The sequence below is a fragment of the Monodelphis domestica genome, chromosome 1 (genome assembly GCF_027887165.1).
Source record: "Monodelphis domestica isolate mMonDom1 chromosome 1, mMonDom1.pri, whole genome shotgun sequence".
NCBI lineage: Eukaryota > Metazoa > Chordata > Mammalia > Didelphimorphia > Didelphidae > Monodelphis > Monodelphis domestica.
The window spans coordinates 717,681,583-717,698,868 of NC_077227.1; the positions used below are offsets into that span (position 1 = coordinate 717,681,583).

Below are 17,286 nucleotides of genomic sequence, written 5' to 3' on the forward strand. Positions count from 1 at the left end.
GGGGAGGCAATATACAAACATCTCTGTACCTACAAAAATAAACAGAATAAATGGGAGGTAACCCCTGAGGGAAGGTGCTACCAGTGGGAGAGAGGAATGGGAAAGGTCCATAGCAGAAGGTAGGATCAAAGCTTAGTGGTAAAGGAAGGCAAGAGGCTGGAATGAGGAGGGAAGGCATGGCAGGCATGGAGGATGGCCTGGAAAAAGCGTGGAGGTGGAAAATAGTGTGTCCTGTGCAAGAAACAGCCAGGAGACCAGGGCTGCTGAATGGTATATCATTGTTGTCCATCCTTTGGTTTTGATGAGAACCAATGAGTTCACGGGATGATGTCTCGTCTTGTGAGAGAGAATGAAGTATGTAAACGCTGGGAAGGGGAGTAAGCTGAATGCTTTTGGCTGACTAATGTTCTGACTACAAGCATTTGTCTTTATAGTATAAAAATAGCATTATTATAAATATGGAATAGACCAGAGTGAAAATTCCCAATTGTTTTAATGCAACAAACATTAAGCCTCTATGTATGTATGTATGCATCCTTCTATGTTGGGAAGCACTAGGATAGGTTTTGGAGATACAGAAATAGAAAATGAAGGGCAGAGGGGAAGCTGAGTGGCTCAGTGAATTGAGAGCCAGGCCTATAGAGATGTAAAGTCCTGGGTTCAAATCTGACCTCAGATACTTCCTGGTTGCCTGACCCTGGGCAAGTCACTTAACCCCCATTACCTAGCCCTTACCATTCTTCAGCCTTGGAACTAATACACAGTATTGATTCCAAGACAAGAGGCAAGGGTATTAAAAAAGAAAGAAAAGTGAAGGGCAGGCTAGTGAGGATATGGCATGCATGATTATAGGCCAGGATGATATAATCAATTAACCAGCATTTATCAGTGTGCCTGGCACTCCCATATGTGCGCTAAATACAAAGGACAAGAGAGACATACAAAATTCTATGAGAAGTTCTGGGAGGGCAGATTTTGCTTTACTTTATTCCCTTTTATCCAGGGATCTGGGGAGAGTCCCTTGAGGGAAGATGAGGATTTTAATCCAAGGAAAAACTGTAAATTGTCACTAAAAGTAGATTGGTTAAAAATATCATCAACCAGATTTGAGCAGCAGATGGAGTGGAATGAATGGGAAGGAGGAAAGAATGAGGAACTAACGTTAATTAAATAATGTCTGTCCTTGGTTTGAACACTAGATTACAAACCATTCAGGGGAAAGAAAAGAAGGGCATGGAAACTCTGGGCTGCTTAATAGGAAGATGACTGCTCAAGTTTTCTGTAGGAGGGGTGTGAGTCAGAATGGAGAGGAAAAGAGAGAGAGAGAGAGAGAGAGAGAGAGAGAGAGAGAGAGAGAGAGAGAGAGAGAGAGAGAGAGAGAGAGAGAGAGGAGAGAGAGAGAGAGAGACACAGAGAGAGAGAGAGACAGAGAGAGAGGGAGGAAGAGAGAGAGAGAGAGAGAGAGAGAGAGAGAGAGGAGAGAGAGAGAGAGAGACACAGAGAGAGAGAGAGAGAGACAGAGAGAGAGAGAGGGAGGAAGAGAGAGAAGGAGAGAGAGAGGTGGAGACCTCTTCTCCAGTCTGTATTCTCCGCCCCTGATTATCCTGGCTAGATCTCTTTATTACCTGGTGCTTAAAGTACTGTTTGGCATTCCTTTCATTCTTCTCTCTGGGAGCTGATAAAAAACAAGGTTAGTTGACCTTCAGTAATTCCATCTGCCAGTCAGCGCCTGTTCCACTGACTCCACTGTCAAGGCACGTCTTTAGAGCCACCTGAGTTGAGGGCCAGCTTCCCGGGAGCCAGCCGGGGAAACAGATTGAAACCCAGAACTCCAGGGGCAAAGGACTGGTGTGTTTTCCAGCAGAGATGAGGCAATAAAGGCTTGCTAGATTTCAAGGGAAAGTGGTCTAGGATTTGGACAGAAATCATTTGGAACACGGCCTCACTTCACTTTGCCTGAGTGCTTACTGACAAATACACACACACTGGTGGGGGGAAGGAGAGAGAGAGAGACTGAGAAAGAGACAGACAGATGGAGAGACAGAGGGGGAGATACAGAGAGACTGAGAGACACAGAGAGGCAAAGAGGGGACAGAGAAAGACAAAGGGAGAGAGAGAAAGATAGACTGAGACAGAGAGAGATGGGGGAGAGAGAGAGAGACTGAGAGACAAAGACAGAGAGGGGAGAGACAGAGAGGAGAAGGCAGAGGAGGGAGAGGTGGGAGAGAGAGAGAGAGAGAGAGACAGACAGACAGACAGAGACACAGACAGAGACAGACAGAGACAGACACAGAGACAGAGAGACAGAGGGGACAGAGGGAGAGAGGGGAGAGACAGAGAGGGGAAGGCAGAGGAGGGAGAGGTGAGAGAGAGAGAGAGAGAGAGAGAGAGAGAGAGAGAGAGAGAGAGAGAGAGAGAGAGAGAGAGAGATCAAATACTGAAAGAATTTTTTACTTCTTTTCCCTAGAGGATAGCTGCATGCACCTATCTCATAGGGCAGACAAGAGGATTAAATGAGATAATACATATAAAAAATATTTAGTATACCTAGAAATGTTTTGTAAATACCATCTAGTAGTAATAGTAATAACTGCAGCAGCAGTAGTCGCAGCATCAGTAGTGATAGTAGTATTTAGGCAGGCCAATCAATAAATATTTATTACATGCCTACTGTGTGCCAGGTACTATGCTAAGTGCTGGATATACAAAGAAATGCAAAGACAGTCCTTGCCTTCACAGAGCTCACAGTCAAATGGGGCAAGACAATGTACAAAAAGATGAAAAGTAGGCGGGAGGTGTCTGGTCCAGGAGCATGATGAAGTCCAGAGAAGTATAGATGGCTTCTTTGGACACCCTCTTCAATGGAAGATTTGGGAGATCTTCACTAGGAAAAATAAATAATATCTTTGGTGGGGACAGAGAAATCATTCTGCTTCTTGGTTCTCCCCATGGTGTTCCCAAGGGTGTCTTGACTAATTAGGATAGAAACTCCATTGACTCTTATATTTTCACTCTGAGCAGGTCCTAGAACAGTGTCTGACACATAGTAGGACTTACTGAATGCTTGTCAATTAAGAAAGTGATTCTTCTTTTCTGTAACAAAAGGAATGTGTTGTTCTAGGGGTAGCTTTTAGACTGATGTTTGAAGGAAATGGCTTAACTGAGTTCAGATTATTTAAAATAAAACTTCTTAACATTCCAGCTTCAGAGCTCTCCAACTGCAAATAACTATTTAGTGACGCTCTTTATAATAATCATTTGCATGTTGTGGTATGCTGTGCCTTAAATATTTAGGATCAAACAAGTTAATATATATAAAGAGCTTTACAACCTTAGCCCTCCATATAAAGGCTTGCTATTATTATCATTACTTTTACAATTTCTCTCTAAATTGGTACAGTGGATAGAGTGCTAGACCTGATGCCAGGAAGATTCATCTTCCTGAGTTCAAATATGGCCTCATTCATTTACCCTAGACAAGTCACTTCACCTTGTTTGCCTCAGTTTCCTTATCCATAAAATGAGCTGGAGAAGGAAAGGATGAACCACTCTCAAGTATCTTTGCCAAGGAAACCCCAAATGGGGTCACAAAGAGTCAGACAGAACTGAAACAACTGAATGATAGCAATAAAATTGAGGCTGAGGTTAGAAAATATTTTTAAATTGAATTTTGATGAATTAATCTTTTAATTATTATGTTGATTATTTTTTCATGATCCTCTTACACTCTGATCAGTCAATAAACATGGATTTCAGTGCTTACCATTTATGGTCAGGAATTTCCTTTGGTTTCTTTGACTCCTGAAGACTCCAGTGATGGGCAACTAACTAGTTCCCAAGGCACCTGATCCATGTTGGATAGCTTGAATTATTAGGAAATTCCCCTTATGTTGAGCCAAACTGCTCCTCTGAAGTCTCTACCCATTGCTTCTCATCTTCCTTCTGGTCAAGGGCTTCTTGCCCTTTCTGGGGTGTGTGTTATGGCCTCTCTTTTAGAATGAGGGCTTGTTGACTATATACAATGAACCCTCTCAGACCCTTTCCCATTAATGTGATGTTTGTATACCAAAATAACACTGCTTATCCACTAACCTTAGGGTCCATTATTCCCATTGGTGGGAAGAGATTTTTGCTAATTTCTCCATGATATTTTATTTGCTCTCCATGTGAGACAGAACATGCTTTTATGAGTTGATCAGCTCCAGGCAGGGTACAATCTGTGGCTAAGGAATGGAACAAAATGAATTAGCCTACCCAAGAATGGATGCTGTGACTTTGATTTAATTAGGTGAGGGAAAGGGAGTAAGTACTTAGCACCTACTATGTGCCAGGCATTGGGCTAATAAGTGCTTTACAAATATTATCTCATATGATCCTCACACAGCCTCAGGAGGCAGGTGCTATTTTGTGATTGGGAAAACTGAGGTTAGTGGTTTGTCCAGGGTCATAAAGTAAGTGTCTGAGTTGGATCTGAATACAGGGATTCCTGACTCCAGGCTTGATCTACAGTGCCATTTAGATGCCCAATGAGCAATGTGTGACAACTGCTGAGCTTTAGACCTTTCCTACTTAGGGTCTGATTTGTCTATTGGCTATACGAGAGCATCACATAAGTGAATGGGGATGGGGGGGTGGGAGTGGCCAACAATGAACAAAAAAGGAATAATGGCATCCTGTCAACAAGGTCTTCTGGGCTGCTCCCAAGTGGAATTCTTGGCTCTCGAAACATTTCCTCTGGAATTTGTCATGTTCTTCCAAGGTAGCCATAAAAAAGTTGACGGGGTTCTACGAGCATCTTCAACTCTACTAGTGAGTGATGACTTATGTCATGTTTTCAAGGGCAGCTAACCTACACACACACACACACACACACACACACCAGAGATGAAAAATAAAAATTGTGTAATATTTCTTTTCAGCATTTCCAGCTAAAGATTTCTTCTTAATCTGGATCCATAAAATGCTTAGTCCTCCCCCTTCCTTGCTTTCCTTTTCCTCTTTACTTGGCTTTTTAAAAATTAGTTGATGCTAATAATAGCAGAGAAGCTATTGAAATAAATGTCAAACCTCCCAAATACAGCTAGGTCTTTATTGTTGGTCTTTAAAGATAAATCCCCAAAGTGTCAGATCTAATTCTCTCTCTTTGTTTGCCTCTGCTTCTCTCTGTCTCTCTGTGTCTCTCTCTTTTTCTTCCTTCCTCCTTCCTTCCCTCCCTTCCTTTCTTTTTTTTCTTCTTTCTTTTCCCCTTACTTTCTTAGTAATATCTCTAAGAAAGAAAGGCAAAGCCTAGACAAGCAGGGTTAAGTGACTTGCCTAGGGTCACAAAGCTAGGAAATGGATAAGGACAGATTTGAACCCAGATCTTCCCAACTCTAGGCCTAGCACTTATTCTTGTGCTACTTAGCTTGCCCCTCAATTCTTTCAATCATATCAACCAAGGGTTCTTTCTACTGAACTTTACTCTCAAAAAGTATGAAACCTAATAAAAAGTGCTTGTTGCTGAGTTGTGACTCATTGTGACCCCATTTGGGATTTTCTTGGCAGATACTGAAGTGGTTTGCCATTTTCTTCTAGAGCTCATTTGACAGATGAAGAAACTGAGGCCAACAGTGTTAAGTGATTTGTTCAGGGTCACATAGCTGGAGTAGTCTGCCATTTCCTTCTCCAGCTCATTTTACAGATGAGGAAACTAAGGCAATCAGAGTTAAGTAACTTATCCAGGGTCACTCAGCTGGTAAATGTCTGAGGCCAGACTGAAACTCACAAAGATAAGTCTTCTTGACTCTAGGCCTGGCACTCCATCCACTGTACCACCCAGCTGCCTCTAATAAAAAGTGGTACTTGAACTAAAAGAAGAGACGTAAGGAGATATAAAGAGATAGCCTCAGAGACACAAAGACTTAAAATTGACTTTGTGACTCATGATAAGCCTCTTACCTCCTCAGTACTCTAGAAAACTCTGAATGGCAGAGAAGATATGTACCTCCATTAGGAGAGGAAGTTCCTCATCAGGGCATCCTTCTAGAACAAAAACGATGAGATCTCACCTAATTAGAACCCTCTAGACCAGGAATTCTTAAAGGTTTTGCCTGTGTACCATGGACTTTTTTGGCAATCCGGTGTAGCTTGTGGACTCCTCAGGAAATTTTTTTTAAATGAAAAAAATAAATAAAATAAGATTAGAAAACAGTTTTTTTTTTTTTTTGGGAAAACATCAGGATCCTTGCAATATTTCAGGCATCAGTTATTGTGGCTTAGAAATTCATCACTCAGGGGCCAGCCTCAGAGAATTTAACTAGACAGATCCTCAGATGAAAAGCATAAAATCTGTTGGTAGGCCTTTACTTGTGCCATTTCCACCTTTAAAAGACTTTCTAGAGTTGGGAGTTCTTGGTTATTGACTTTGAGAAGCCAGAGTCATCTGTAGGTCATGATCAAACCAACAGAGAAAACTTCTGTGGGGGGTCCTTATCAGTAAATGATCCCCAACTCTATTTCTAACAATCTTTACCAAAGATGAAGCATTGAACTGTGGTATGGAGGGGACCAGGAGTTCCCAAAGAATATGTGGTAGGGGGCAGCTAGATGGCTCAGTGGATTGAGAGCCAGACCTAGAGATAGGATGTCCTGGGTTCAAACATGTCTCAGATACTTCCTAATTGTGTGACCCTGGGCAAGTCACTTAACCCCCATTGTTCAGTCCTTATTGTTATATACAATATGGATTTTAAAACAGAAAAGTTAAAAAAAAAAAGACTATGCCTGAATAGCTGCTACCAATGGAGACCTCCCTCAAAAGACTGAAGGTGTTATAGAGAGGGGAAGATTTAAAATGTACTATATATATATATATATATATATATATAAAATTTAATTTTTCCTTCTTTTTAATAGTCCAGTTGGGGAGGAATGGAAGGAAGGAAGGAAGACAGACAGACAGACAGACAGAGAGGAAGGAAGGAAAGAAGAGAGAAAGAGGAAGGTGAGAGACAGGAAAGAGAGAAAGGGAAAGAGGAAGGAAATGAAGGAAGGAAGAGAGAGAAAGAAAGAAGGAAAGAAAGAAAGAAAAAGGAAGGAAGGAGGAGAGAGGAAGGAGAGAGAGAGGAAGGAGAGAAAGGGAGAGAGCAAGGAAGAAAGAGATAAAGGAAGAAAGAAAAAAGAAACGAAGAGAGAAAGAAAGAAAAGAGAAAGAAAACCCTTTTTAAATTTGGAGACTTTTTGCTTCTTGGCTCTGAGGAGCGACCTAGTTAAATTTGGAGAACCCTGCACCAGGCATGGAAGCAGGCTAAAGAATTTTCTGGTTTTTGGAACTCTCTAAGATCACTTACTAAGTCATAGAGTGGGTACAATCTGTCAGGAGAGGGAAAGGCTCATGAACCTACAAATGCAAGAAATTACTGATGACATTTTCCATATGTATTGACTGATGCCTCTTCCCCAAGTAGCTTTGTATAGATCACATTTTCTAAGCAAACAAATTATTTTCCATTGGAGCAAACAGAAGCCCTGATGGCCAAAATAATTGGCAGTCCAGGCAGGGCTTCGCTTTGATCAAGGTTCTTGACTTTCAGCCCAGGGCCCCAATCCAGACAATTCTCTCTCTTGTACGGAGCCGGGGCGGCAGCCGCCGCAGCCAACCCCAGCCTTTAAGTGGGTAACTCTGGGCATCTCAGAGGTCTTTTCTTCCCTCTTTTTTACCTGGCAGGCTAAGGGGAGCAGCTGAAGCCGCGCCGCTCCTCCCCACCCCCACGCCGTCTCCAGGAGAATCATCATTCAGCCTGCATGTGAAGTCTCTTTCTTTCTCCTCCTTCCACAGCCCAGAGGGGAAATATTGCTGCGGTCTCCAGAATCAAATAGGGCACTGTTTAGGAGACAAAGAGCCGAGGCTCCCAGAGTTGCAGCTCCTAAGGGTCAGCTGTCATTCTCGTCTCCCGGGTTTAAGGTCCTCTTAAGCAGATTTAGTCTGGGGGCGCGGTAGGGGGGAATGGCTATTCCCGGCTCTGGTGGGGGTCCCCTGGGCTGATCCAGGAGTTGCTGGGGGGTCCGTCATTGCCCCGCTCTCCTCCTCCGAGGTCACAGGAGTTTGTGTCTTTCTTCCTTACCTGCCCCGCCTGCCTTGGCCTGCCTTGCTTTGGGGAGTGGGGGAGGGTGGGGGGCTGGGGAGAAGGGGCCGTTCTGAGACTGCCGCGCCTCGCGGGTGTGGCAGGGGTGTGCAGACGTGAGCACCTCTGGGGGGACGGGCTCAGGGTGCCCCCCGGCTCCGTTCTCCAGCTCTTTTCCCCAGCCGCTGGCTGCTCGCCCGCCTCCGGCCCCGAAGAACGTCTCCAAGTGTTGAGAGCCGGTTACCATGGGAACCAGCAGCCGTTCGAGTTAATCATTTCCTGTGGAACGTGTAAGGGGGTGGGGTGGGGTGGGGGGAGGTCAGAGACAACTGGGTGACATTCCAGCTTCTTACCGGCGGCCGGCCGACCGGGCTTGGGGATGCCAGCGCAGGCAGTGCCCTGTAACTCCTCCCCCTGGGCTAGGGGAGCTGTTGCCACCCTGGAGGGACCCGGGGCTAGGCGGCGGGGACCAGGTGAGTCACTGGCCTTGGTGCCTCTACCTTGGATAGGGGGGAGGAGTGCAAGGAAGTGTGTGTGTGGGGAGGATCAGGGCTTTTCCGACTCCAGCTCAGCTCCGGTTTAGCTTTCTTCCCCTTCCCCACCCCCAACCCCTACCCCAGGGGCCGCTCCGGGGGATCCTTCCGGGGCCGGCTGCCTTTCCCAGGGACACCCCCAGGGGCATTCCCCTTGCAAACCCCGGCCCCGAGGTCCTGCTGCAGCCCGGTGAATGGAGGGGTTGCGGGGGTAGGAAGGAGCCATGCTCTCTGAAAAGGACACCAAGATAAGCCCCCCCACCCTACCCCACCGCGCCCCCCAGCATTTTCATCCTAGCGGGATTAAGCTGCAGTTGGGGAGAGAGGGGCGGGGCTAATTAATGCTTCAAAGCCTTCTCTCCTGGCGGCTGAGCTGTTTAAATTCCCTTACTGGAGGGAGTCGGGGAGGCTGGCCAGGTCCCCAGTGGGTACCTTGCGGGGTGGGGGGCGATTGCTGAGGTCCTTCTTGGGTGATCTGAGTGAAGGAGGATCTGAGTGAAGGAGGTCTGGGCCAGCCTCTCCCTTGGGCTGCACGTCTCAAGATGAGGCCCTTGTAGACACTAACTGGGGGCCTCGGCCATTCTGCGTCCGCGGTGCAGGGGTGTCCTAGTCGGACAGCGTATTGTGCTTTCCTTGGGCAGCCAGCTCCCTGCACACAGCCTGGTTATTGAAGGTGTACATGGAAGAGGGCCAAGGGAAGGCCTTCTCTCAGGGTATTTTCAAAGGAGGGCATCTGGCCATTTGGAATTGGTGCACGGGATGTCTTAGGAATGGAGGGGGTGTGCGCCTCCTTTCTCTCCATTCCATTCTTTTGTAAGGTGAGAGCCCTCCTTCATTTCCTCCACAATATCTCCATCCCTTCCTTTCTCTAGTTTAGGCCCTCATTTCTTCTGTCCTAAGCTATTAGAACAATCTCTTGACTTCCCTCCTTCTAGTCTTCTTTCTTCTCCAGATGCTTCTCGACTCCACTGTCCACTTGCTGCTTTTTGTTGTTGTTGTTGTTTTGCTCATAGCAATTTCTCTCCTCAAAAAATCTTCAGTGCCTATCAAGAGTATAAATTCCTGGCTTTGACATTCAAGGCCTTCAGAATCTGGCTCCAACCTATCTTTCCCGCATTGTTTTAAATAAGTGTTTATGGATTGATTGAGCTTTACACCCCATCTATAGAATGCGTTCCAGTCTAATTGAGTTCCAGGCTAATTTGAGTAGTTTCTTTTTTTTTAAACCCTTAGTCTTAGAATCAGTTCTGTGTATGGTTCCAAGGCAGAAGAACAATAAGGGCTTGGAAATGGGGGTTAAGTGACTTGCCCAGGGTCACACAGGTAGGAAGTATCTGAGGTCAAATTTGAACCCAGGACCTCCCAACTCATTCCACTGAGCTATCTCCCTGCCCCCTATTCTAGGTCTCTTTAACAATCTTTTCCTCTCCCATTTATGTGCCTTTTACCTTCCTCAATCTCTGGACACCTCCCACCTTGATAGCCATCTTTTGAATTCCATTCCTTCCTTCAAGGACCTGCACTGTCCTTCTCTAGGAAGTCTTTCTTATCTGACCTCAACCATTTGAAAGTGATGTCCTACTCCTTAAGTTTCTCTTGCTTGGGTCTCCCCTTCCCACTTTACAGAATCAGAGGAGCTCAGAGTTGGAAGGGACCTCAGAGGCCATTGCTTTCACCTTGTACTTCTTTGCTATAACCTACCCTACAAAAGGTCTAACATGGACTCTTTAAGACCCAAAGATTTCCATCTAGAGAGAGCCTACTCCTACCCAGGCAGCCTTTTTATTCTTGGATAACTCAAATTGTTAGGAAAGGGCAAATGGGGTGGTACAGTGGATAGAGTACCAGGCTTTAAGTCAGGAAGACTCATCTCCATGAGTTCAAATCTAGTCTCAGACATTTACTAGCCCTGTGACCCTGGACAAGTCACTTAACCCTGTTGGCCTCAGTTTCCTCATCTGTCAAATGAGCTAGAGAAGGAAATGATAAACCACTCTAGTATCTTTGCCAAGAAAACACCAAATGCTGTCACAAGACTGAACACCATTTGTTAGGAAGCTTTGTCCTTATCTAAAGCCCAAATCCACTTCTTTCCAAACACAATACCTCCATTTTTGTCCTCTGGGCCAAGTAGACCAAGCTGAATCCCTCTTTTCACAGCAGACCTTCTTCCAGTACTTGAAAAACTTCTATGACTTTGCCGCTAAATCTTCTCCTTCTCTTGGCTGAACAGCCCCAGGTCTTCCATCTGATCTTTGCCCTCTCCAAATGCTTTCCTGATTACCAGTGATTTGACCAAGATCTGGCAGCCAGAACAGAACCTCATCCCACACATGTGTGGTCCAGCCAGGACAAAGTACTTCTCATTCTGTTCTTTAATCACAGTTTTTCATGTATGATATTTCCCCCTCATATAGTGGAATGTCAGCAGCAGGGTCAATACTTCACCCACCTTTGTAATCCTGGTCCCTAGCACAGTTGGACATATTGAATAATAATAACAATAAGCAGCATTTATATAGTCCTTTAAGGTTTTGCAAAGTGCTGGATGTGTTATCTCATTTGATCACTCATATTTTTTTTAAACCCTTACTTTCTGCCTAAGGCAGAAGCACAAGAATGAGGCACAAAGCAGTTAAGTGACTTGTCCAGGGGGACACAGCTAAGAAATGTCTGAGGTCTGATTTGAACTCAGATCCTCCTGACTCCAGGTCTAGCTCTCTATCCCCTATGCCACCTAGCTGCCCCTATTGCCATACATTTTACAGATAAGGAAACCAAGGCACAAAAGTGACTTGGCTAAGCTCACATACCTACTTTCTAGGTACCTCATTTGTAGAGTTGTTTGCTGAGATTATTTTTCTAACATCCCTCCAGACCTTTTTCCTTGATCTGGACAGAGTCAGCACATTCACCTTCTTACTTCAGAAACTGGAGCAGAAACCAAAGTACATTCTCCACCTTCCCCCAACCCTTCCCCCAGGGTTCATCAGCACCCAAAACCTGGGGAGAATATATTCCCATGCCCTGCTAGTCTGTTGTTGGTTTTCCATCTTCTCCTTGAACCAGGTGAGGCCAGTGACTTCTGAGGCCAATTGGGAAGGAGGCAGTGGGTTGGCTCTAAGGATTGGCCACCCTATCTTGACCTCCATGGTGCCACTCCCTCAAACCGAGGCTGCCTCAGATTTGAATCTCTGTGTTCCCTTCTCCAACTAGATGTTGGGATCCGCCTGTGTTTAGGGGAACATTCACACCCATCTGGTTAGGTTCCTGGCCCATTACTTGTCTTAACCAGAAGGTCGGTCCAGGTGATCATTAAACTAACAAAGGTCTAGGGGACTGACTTAGTGGAAAGAGTCTTGTTCTCTTGGCTCAAGGCTTTGAAGTTATGTTAGATTCCTTGAGGCTCTTGACCTCTCACATCCAGCCAGTTGCTAAATTCTGCTGTTTCTTCCTGTCTGCTATCTGGCAGAGACACCCCTTCCTCTTTGTGCCTTCTTTCCCGGAGGTTTCTCTGACCCAAGCTTGGGTAGTTTTCTCCCACCTTCTGACAGCAGCCTTCCCCCTCTTCCCTGGGTCATCCCACCAGTCATCAGCCATAGGGCACCTGAATCAAGCGGTCCCTCTGGAATCTCTGGTTGGCTGCCATATTGGAGGCAGGTGCCCAACCATGATCCCCAAAGGCCCAGGTCAGCTGTCATTCACCTTATTCTTCTCCAGCCAATAATAATTAGAGTAACTCCCATGTTTACATTTTTTAAAGCCCTTCCCCAAGCAGTGTCTCTGTGAGAGATAGGGAGGGCAATCTTACCCCCACTTTTCTGATGAGAAAACTGGGGCTCAGGGAATAATAAAGAAAACCAGCATTTACATGAGGCCCATTAAGGCTTATAAAAGACTTCCTTTGTGTTGTCTCATTCAATTTTTTTAAACCTTTACCTTCCATCTTAGAAAGGTTCTAAGGCAGAAGAGTGGTAAGGGCTAGGCAATGGGGGTTAAGTGACTTGCCCAGGGTCTCTCAGCTAGGAAGTGTCTGAGTTCAGATTTGAACCCAGGACCTTGGGTCTCTAGGCCCCCTGCCTCATTCAATCTTATAAGAACCCTGTGATGTTGGTACTATCCTAATCATCCCCATTTTAGAAATGAAGAGACGAGACTTGCCCAGATTCACATAGTTAGGAGAAGTCTTGAATCAGGATTCAGGCTGAAGGTTTCCTAACTCTTAAGTTCAGAGCTGCCCCATCTAAGTGAATTGACTTAGCCCTTGGCATCCAGCTTGTAAGAGCAGAATGAGACTGCTTACCCTGGTGTGTTCATATATTTTGCTTTTCCTCTGCACAGTAATGATTATATCTTGTATTTCAGCAGCATTCTGAGCTTTTCAAAGTACATTCATGAGCTCATCGGAGCCTTACTGCGACCCAGAGAATTATTATTATTCCTATTGTTATTCTAATTTTATGGAAGAGAAAGTTAGTACAAAGAGAAATTGTATGACTTGCTTGAAGTCATGCAACCAGATGATTTGCAAAGTGGATAACCTTTAACCATAGGCTGCAAAGTGGATTGAGCCCTGGATCTGGAGTCAAGAAGATCAGAATTCAAATCCAACCTCAGATATCTACTAGCTGAGTGACCCTGGGCAAATCACTTCCCTGCTTCTTTCTGCCTCAGTTTCTCCAAGCATAAAATGCAGATAATAACAATACGTGCCTTGAAAGGTTGTTGTGAGACTCAAATGAGAATATCTGTAAAGCACCTAGCACAGTACTTGGCACATTTGTCGTTCCATCATTTTCAGTTGTGTCCAATTCTCTCTGACATCATTTGAAGTTTTCTTGGCAAAGACAGTGGAGTCGTTTGCCGTTTCCTTCTTCAGTTCATTTTACAGTGGAGGAAATGGAGGCAAACAAGGTTACGGGACTAGCTTAGGGCCACACAGCTAGTAAGTATCAGAGGTTAGATTTGAACTCATGATGACGAGTCTTCCTGATTCCAAACCCAGTGCTCTATCCACCAAGTCACCTCACTGCCCTGGGGAGGCTTAGCACAGAGTAGATGCTTAATAAATGTTCATTGCCTCCCCTTTCCCCCTTTCTAATTAATTTGTACATTGAGTGGAGAATTCCCTATTTAATCAGTGTGTGGTCATCAGGTGACCCTTCTTTATCCTTTGGATCTCCTGGGATCCTGTCTCTGGAGATGGAAAGGATCTCTGAGGTCATCTTGTCCGGAGGGATCAAATAAATGACCAGGACCTGCTGGCTGTGAAAAGTCAAGCATGGCCAAGCCACATTCAAATGTAATTGGGAAGTATTTAGCAAAAATAAACGAAAATACAACTAAACACAGACAATGTTCCTGTGTGGCTTTCTGAGTCAGTATGGGCCTGCTGGGATCCAGATGTACTGCTGAGGGCTCCCATTCTCTTTGGGTTTGACACCCCTGCCGCCCTAATCCGATTCTTTCACTTTAGAGGTCTCTTTACTTGAGCTATCCCACCCAACGCTTCCTTCTCCTTCCTCTTGGCTTCTTTGTTATCTACTTGCTTGGTTTGACTTGATTCAGCATTTATTAAGCTCCGACTTTGTGTAAGCCAACATTTATTAAGCTTCAACTTTTCATATGTGTGGAATCACAGAGGCAAATATGATACAGATCCTTTCTCCAGAGTTTGCATTCTACACGGGTGGGCGATGATAAATATCGTGCTAATACAAGTTAATTTGAGCAGGGAGGAAAACACAAGTTGGAGACCCAGAGAAGGTTTCCATGAGGAGGTAGAACCTGAGTGGAGACTTAAAAAAGAAGCTAAAAATTCTGAGATGAGAAGAGAGTGCATGACGATGGAACCTGCCTTGCCTCACCCACTGGCATTGCCATGGAAACTCAGAATTCTGGAAGCAACTTCTTGGTGCTTAGGAAGACTTCTTGCTGTTCCCAGAGTCCTAGGGGCCTTGAACAATGCCTAAGTGCCCTTGAGGTAGAACTTGAATATCCTTTGAGAGAGAGAGAGGCTAGAGAAGTCACTGAGCCCCATGGGCCACCATAATGGTTTATACCAGGTATGGCGACAACTTGACATGGAGGTCAAGGATGGAATGTCAAATCTGGGGAACAATATACAGTCTCGTTTGGCTGAAATGGGGAATGTGAGAGAGGTGCTGATGTGAAATAATGTGCTAGAATATGGAGGACCTTAAATTCTAGACTAAGAGTAACAAGGAATATTGGTGGGCTTGGGGAGCTGGGACCCTGCACCTCCTCCCTCTCACCTAAGGAGGAAGATGAAGTCCTGGGGTTGCTTAGTCAGTAATGAAAGTGGCTAGATGACTTTTCTCCTACTCTTTGGTTCTTTGTTGTGAAAATGACTTAAGGCTCAGGTTTGGTTTGGGTTGAGGGTCTCCCCCTAAAAGGGAAGTAACGATAGGTGCTCAGTGAACAATATAAATCAGATATGGGACAGCTATTTATTTATTCCATCCTAAAGAAATGCTAAATATAGACTCATAGGTGTGCTTTGACAGACTTAGTGATTTATAGGATATAGTGATTTATAACTACTCATACTTTACTGGAAAAATGATATTTAGAACATCAAGAAGTGTTGCAATTTGTAGGGCTGATGAATAGGCACCCTACATTTCACCTTGGATTTGCACCGTCCAAATAGTTTATTCTAGGTCTATGTTATCTGGCAAATCAGGCCCTGGGTTGAGCTCCAACCCTTGTTGGAGTTCATTTCTTTCTGAAGCTAAATACCCCCGATGATAGTCGGTGCCAATCAAGGGGCCCGTCAACCTCTAGAATTCTGGGATTTACCAGGTTGCTTCCCAGGATAGACACCTCCATCTTGGGATTACTGTGTTCTTATGTATGTTTAGGGCAGGGAGCACAAGGTGAGAAATGTAACTAGAGTCTCCAAATTTCAGGCTTAGCTCTCTTGGCCTACTCTAGCTACCATATGGGAGCCTATTCCATGTCACTCCATTGGGGGAAGGGTGGTCCCTCTCCTCTCCTCTTTTCAGGAGAATTTTGAATAGTCCTGACATGATCCACAGAGTAGAAAGAAAGAGAGAGAGTGAGCGTTAGCAACCTTCTTTTAAAGATCTGGGGACAATGAGGTGTCTCAGTGGATAGAACCCCAGGACTATAGATGGTAGGACTTGGGTTCAAATATGGCCTCTGACACTTCTTAGCTGTTTGACCCTGGGTAAGTCACTTAACCTCAGTTGCTTCTGCCTTGGAGCCAATACTTAATATCTGTTCCAAGGTAGACGATAAGGATTTTTTTTTTTTAGAGAAAAAGTTGAAGCTGGAAAAAGAATACCCAACATAAAGAATGAAATATCAAGGTCATATAATATTCTAATTTGTTCATCAGTGTTAGGAGGGACAGCATCCACTTGGACTTCCCAATGTGCTCCCCGAGAAGAAGAAATAAGGGAAGAAAGCCAGGAGAAGTAACTGTATTAATTATCAAGATATACCCAAGTGGGAGAGATACCAAATCTTTTCTGGGGAAACCTATTCCTCCACTGAATGGTGGCTGAGAAAGGCTGCCAAGAGCACATTAGTCCATATGTCCACTTTGTTGACTCTATAAAATCTTTATGAGGATAATTGACACACGTATCAAGGATATCCTTATTGAAAATCCATGAATAGAGTGGGCAAGCTCTGCAAACAATATTCTACAGGTCCATGAAGATGCATGAATGGATCCCAGGTTAAGAAGACCTGCTTCAGGCAGGAAGGTATCCCAGACGTGAGTGCCACTGTGGTGTTTGCCTCAAATCCCCCAATATTTTTGAGCCCCCTAAATGGGATTCACAGTCATCCCAAAGGTTTTGGCATAACATCCACCTGGGGAAATAAAACCAAAACCAAGTGAAGAATGCTATACTATTTGGCCCGTGAAGTGGACCACAGGAGCGTGTATTTTATAGAAGCTCCACCAAGTCAGGGATTTGGTTTTTGTTGAGTTTCTGTCTCCCCACTGCCCAGCACGGGGTCCCTTATTTGTTCAGTAATTAATAAATACTTAATAGATTGGCTGTTTGGACAGGGACCATTGCTCCATGGTGGGTCAGGCACAGAATTGGATGGGAGGAGGAGAATGGGCTGGCTTATCTTTGCAAAACTGGCCAGTTCTTGTACTGATTCCTCAGCTTCTCCCTGAAACAAAAGCTCATCTTTTAAATCTTGGTAGTTTTCCAACCATGGATGCTGTGAGTCACAGAATAGCCCCGTCTATGAAGGATCAAACTGGTTACCCAGAGAGCTATGGGGAAGTGAAGAGTGGAGTATAACTGGGCTCAGGAAACAGTATGAAAGATGGCTGCAGAGCAATTTGTCACCCGGGAAGGAGATGGACCCATTATGTGGCACAGGCCAGGGTTAACAGCCTGGCTGCCTGCTGGCTGTGTTGGTACCTGAGTGATGCTTAGAGACCTAGAAGGCGCTCGGCATTGTGGGTGATTGATGGCGGGATGTGGCCAAGAGTCACTTAGCATGAAGGATAGATGGGTTGTAATCTGCTCCAGTGGAGGGAGTACTCCCATTGATGACATCGGAAATTTATTGAGGTTGAAGAAGTAGAGGAAGGATTGGAAGAGAATGAAATGAGAACCTTCATGAGATGAAGGAGG

General features: G+C 44.9%; 1 protein-coding gene across 7 annotated transcripts in view; it reads left to right on the plus strand.

Annotated features, from left to right (window-relative positions):
* Positions 1-17,286, plus strand: part of KIFC3 (kinesin family member C3) — a 104,906-nt gene that overhangs the window by 30,206 nt on the left and 57,414 nt on the right. For 2 of the 7 annotated variants that reach the window (XM_056811865.1, XM_056811877.1), the window contains exon 1: positions 8,423-8,575. The exons of 1 other annotated variant lie outside the window; for it this stretch is intronic. The gene's annotated coding sequence lies outside the window, so the exon portion shown is untranslated. Of the gene's footprint in view, positions 1-8,382; positions 8,576-17,286 lie in introns of those variants that run through there. 4 more of the 7 variants (XM_056811871.1, XM_056811858.1, XM_056811847.1 and 1 more) reach the window with 4 other exon arrangements.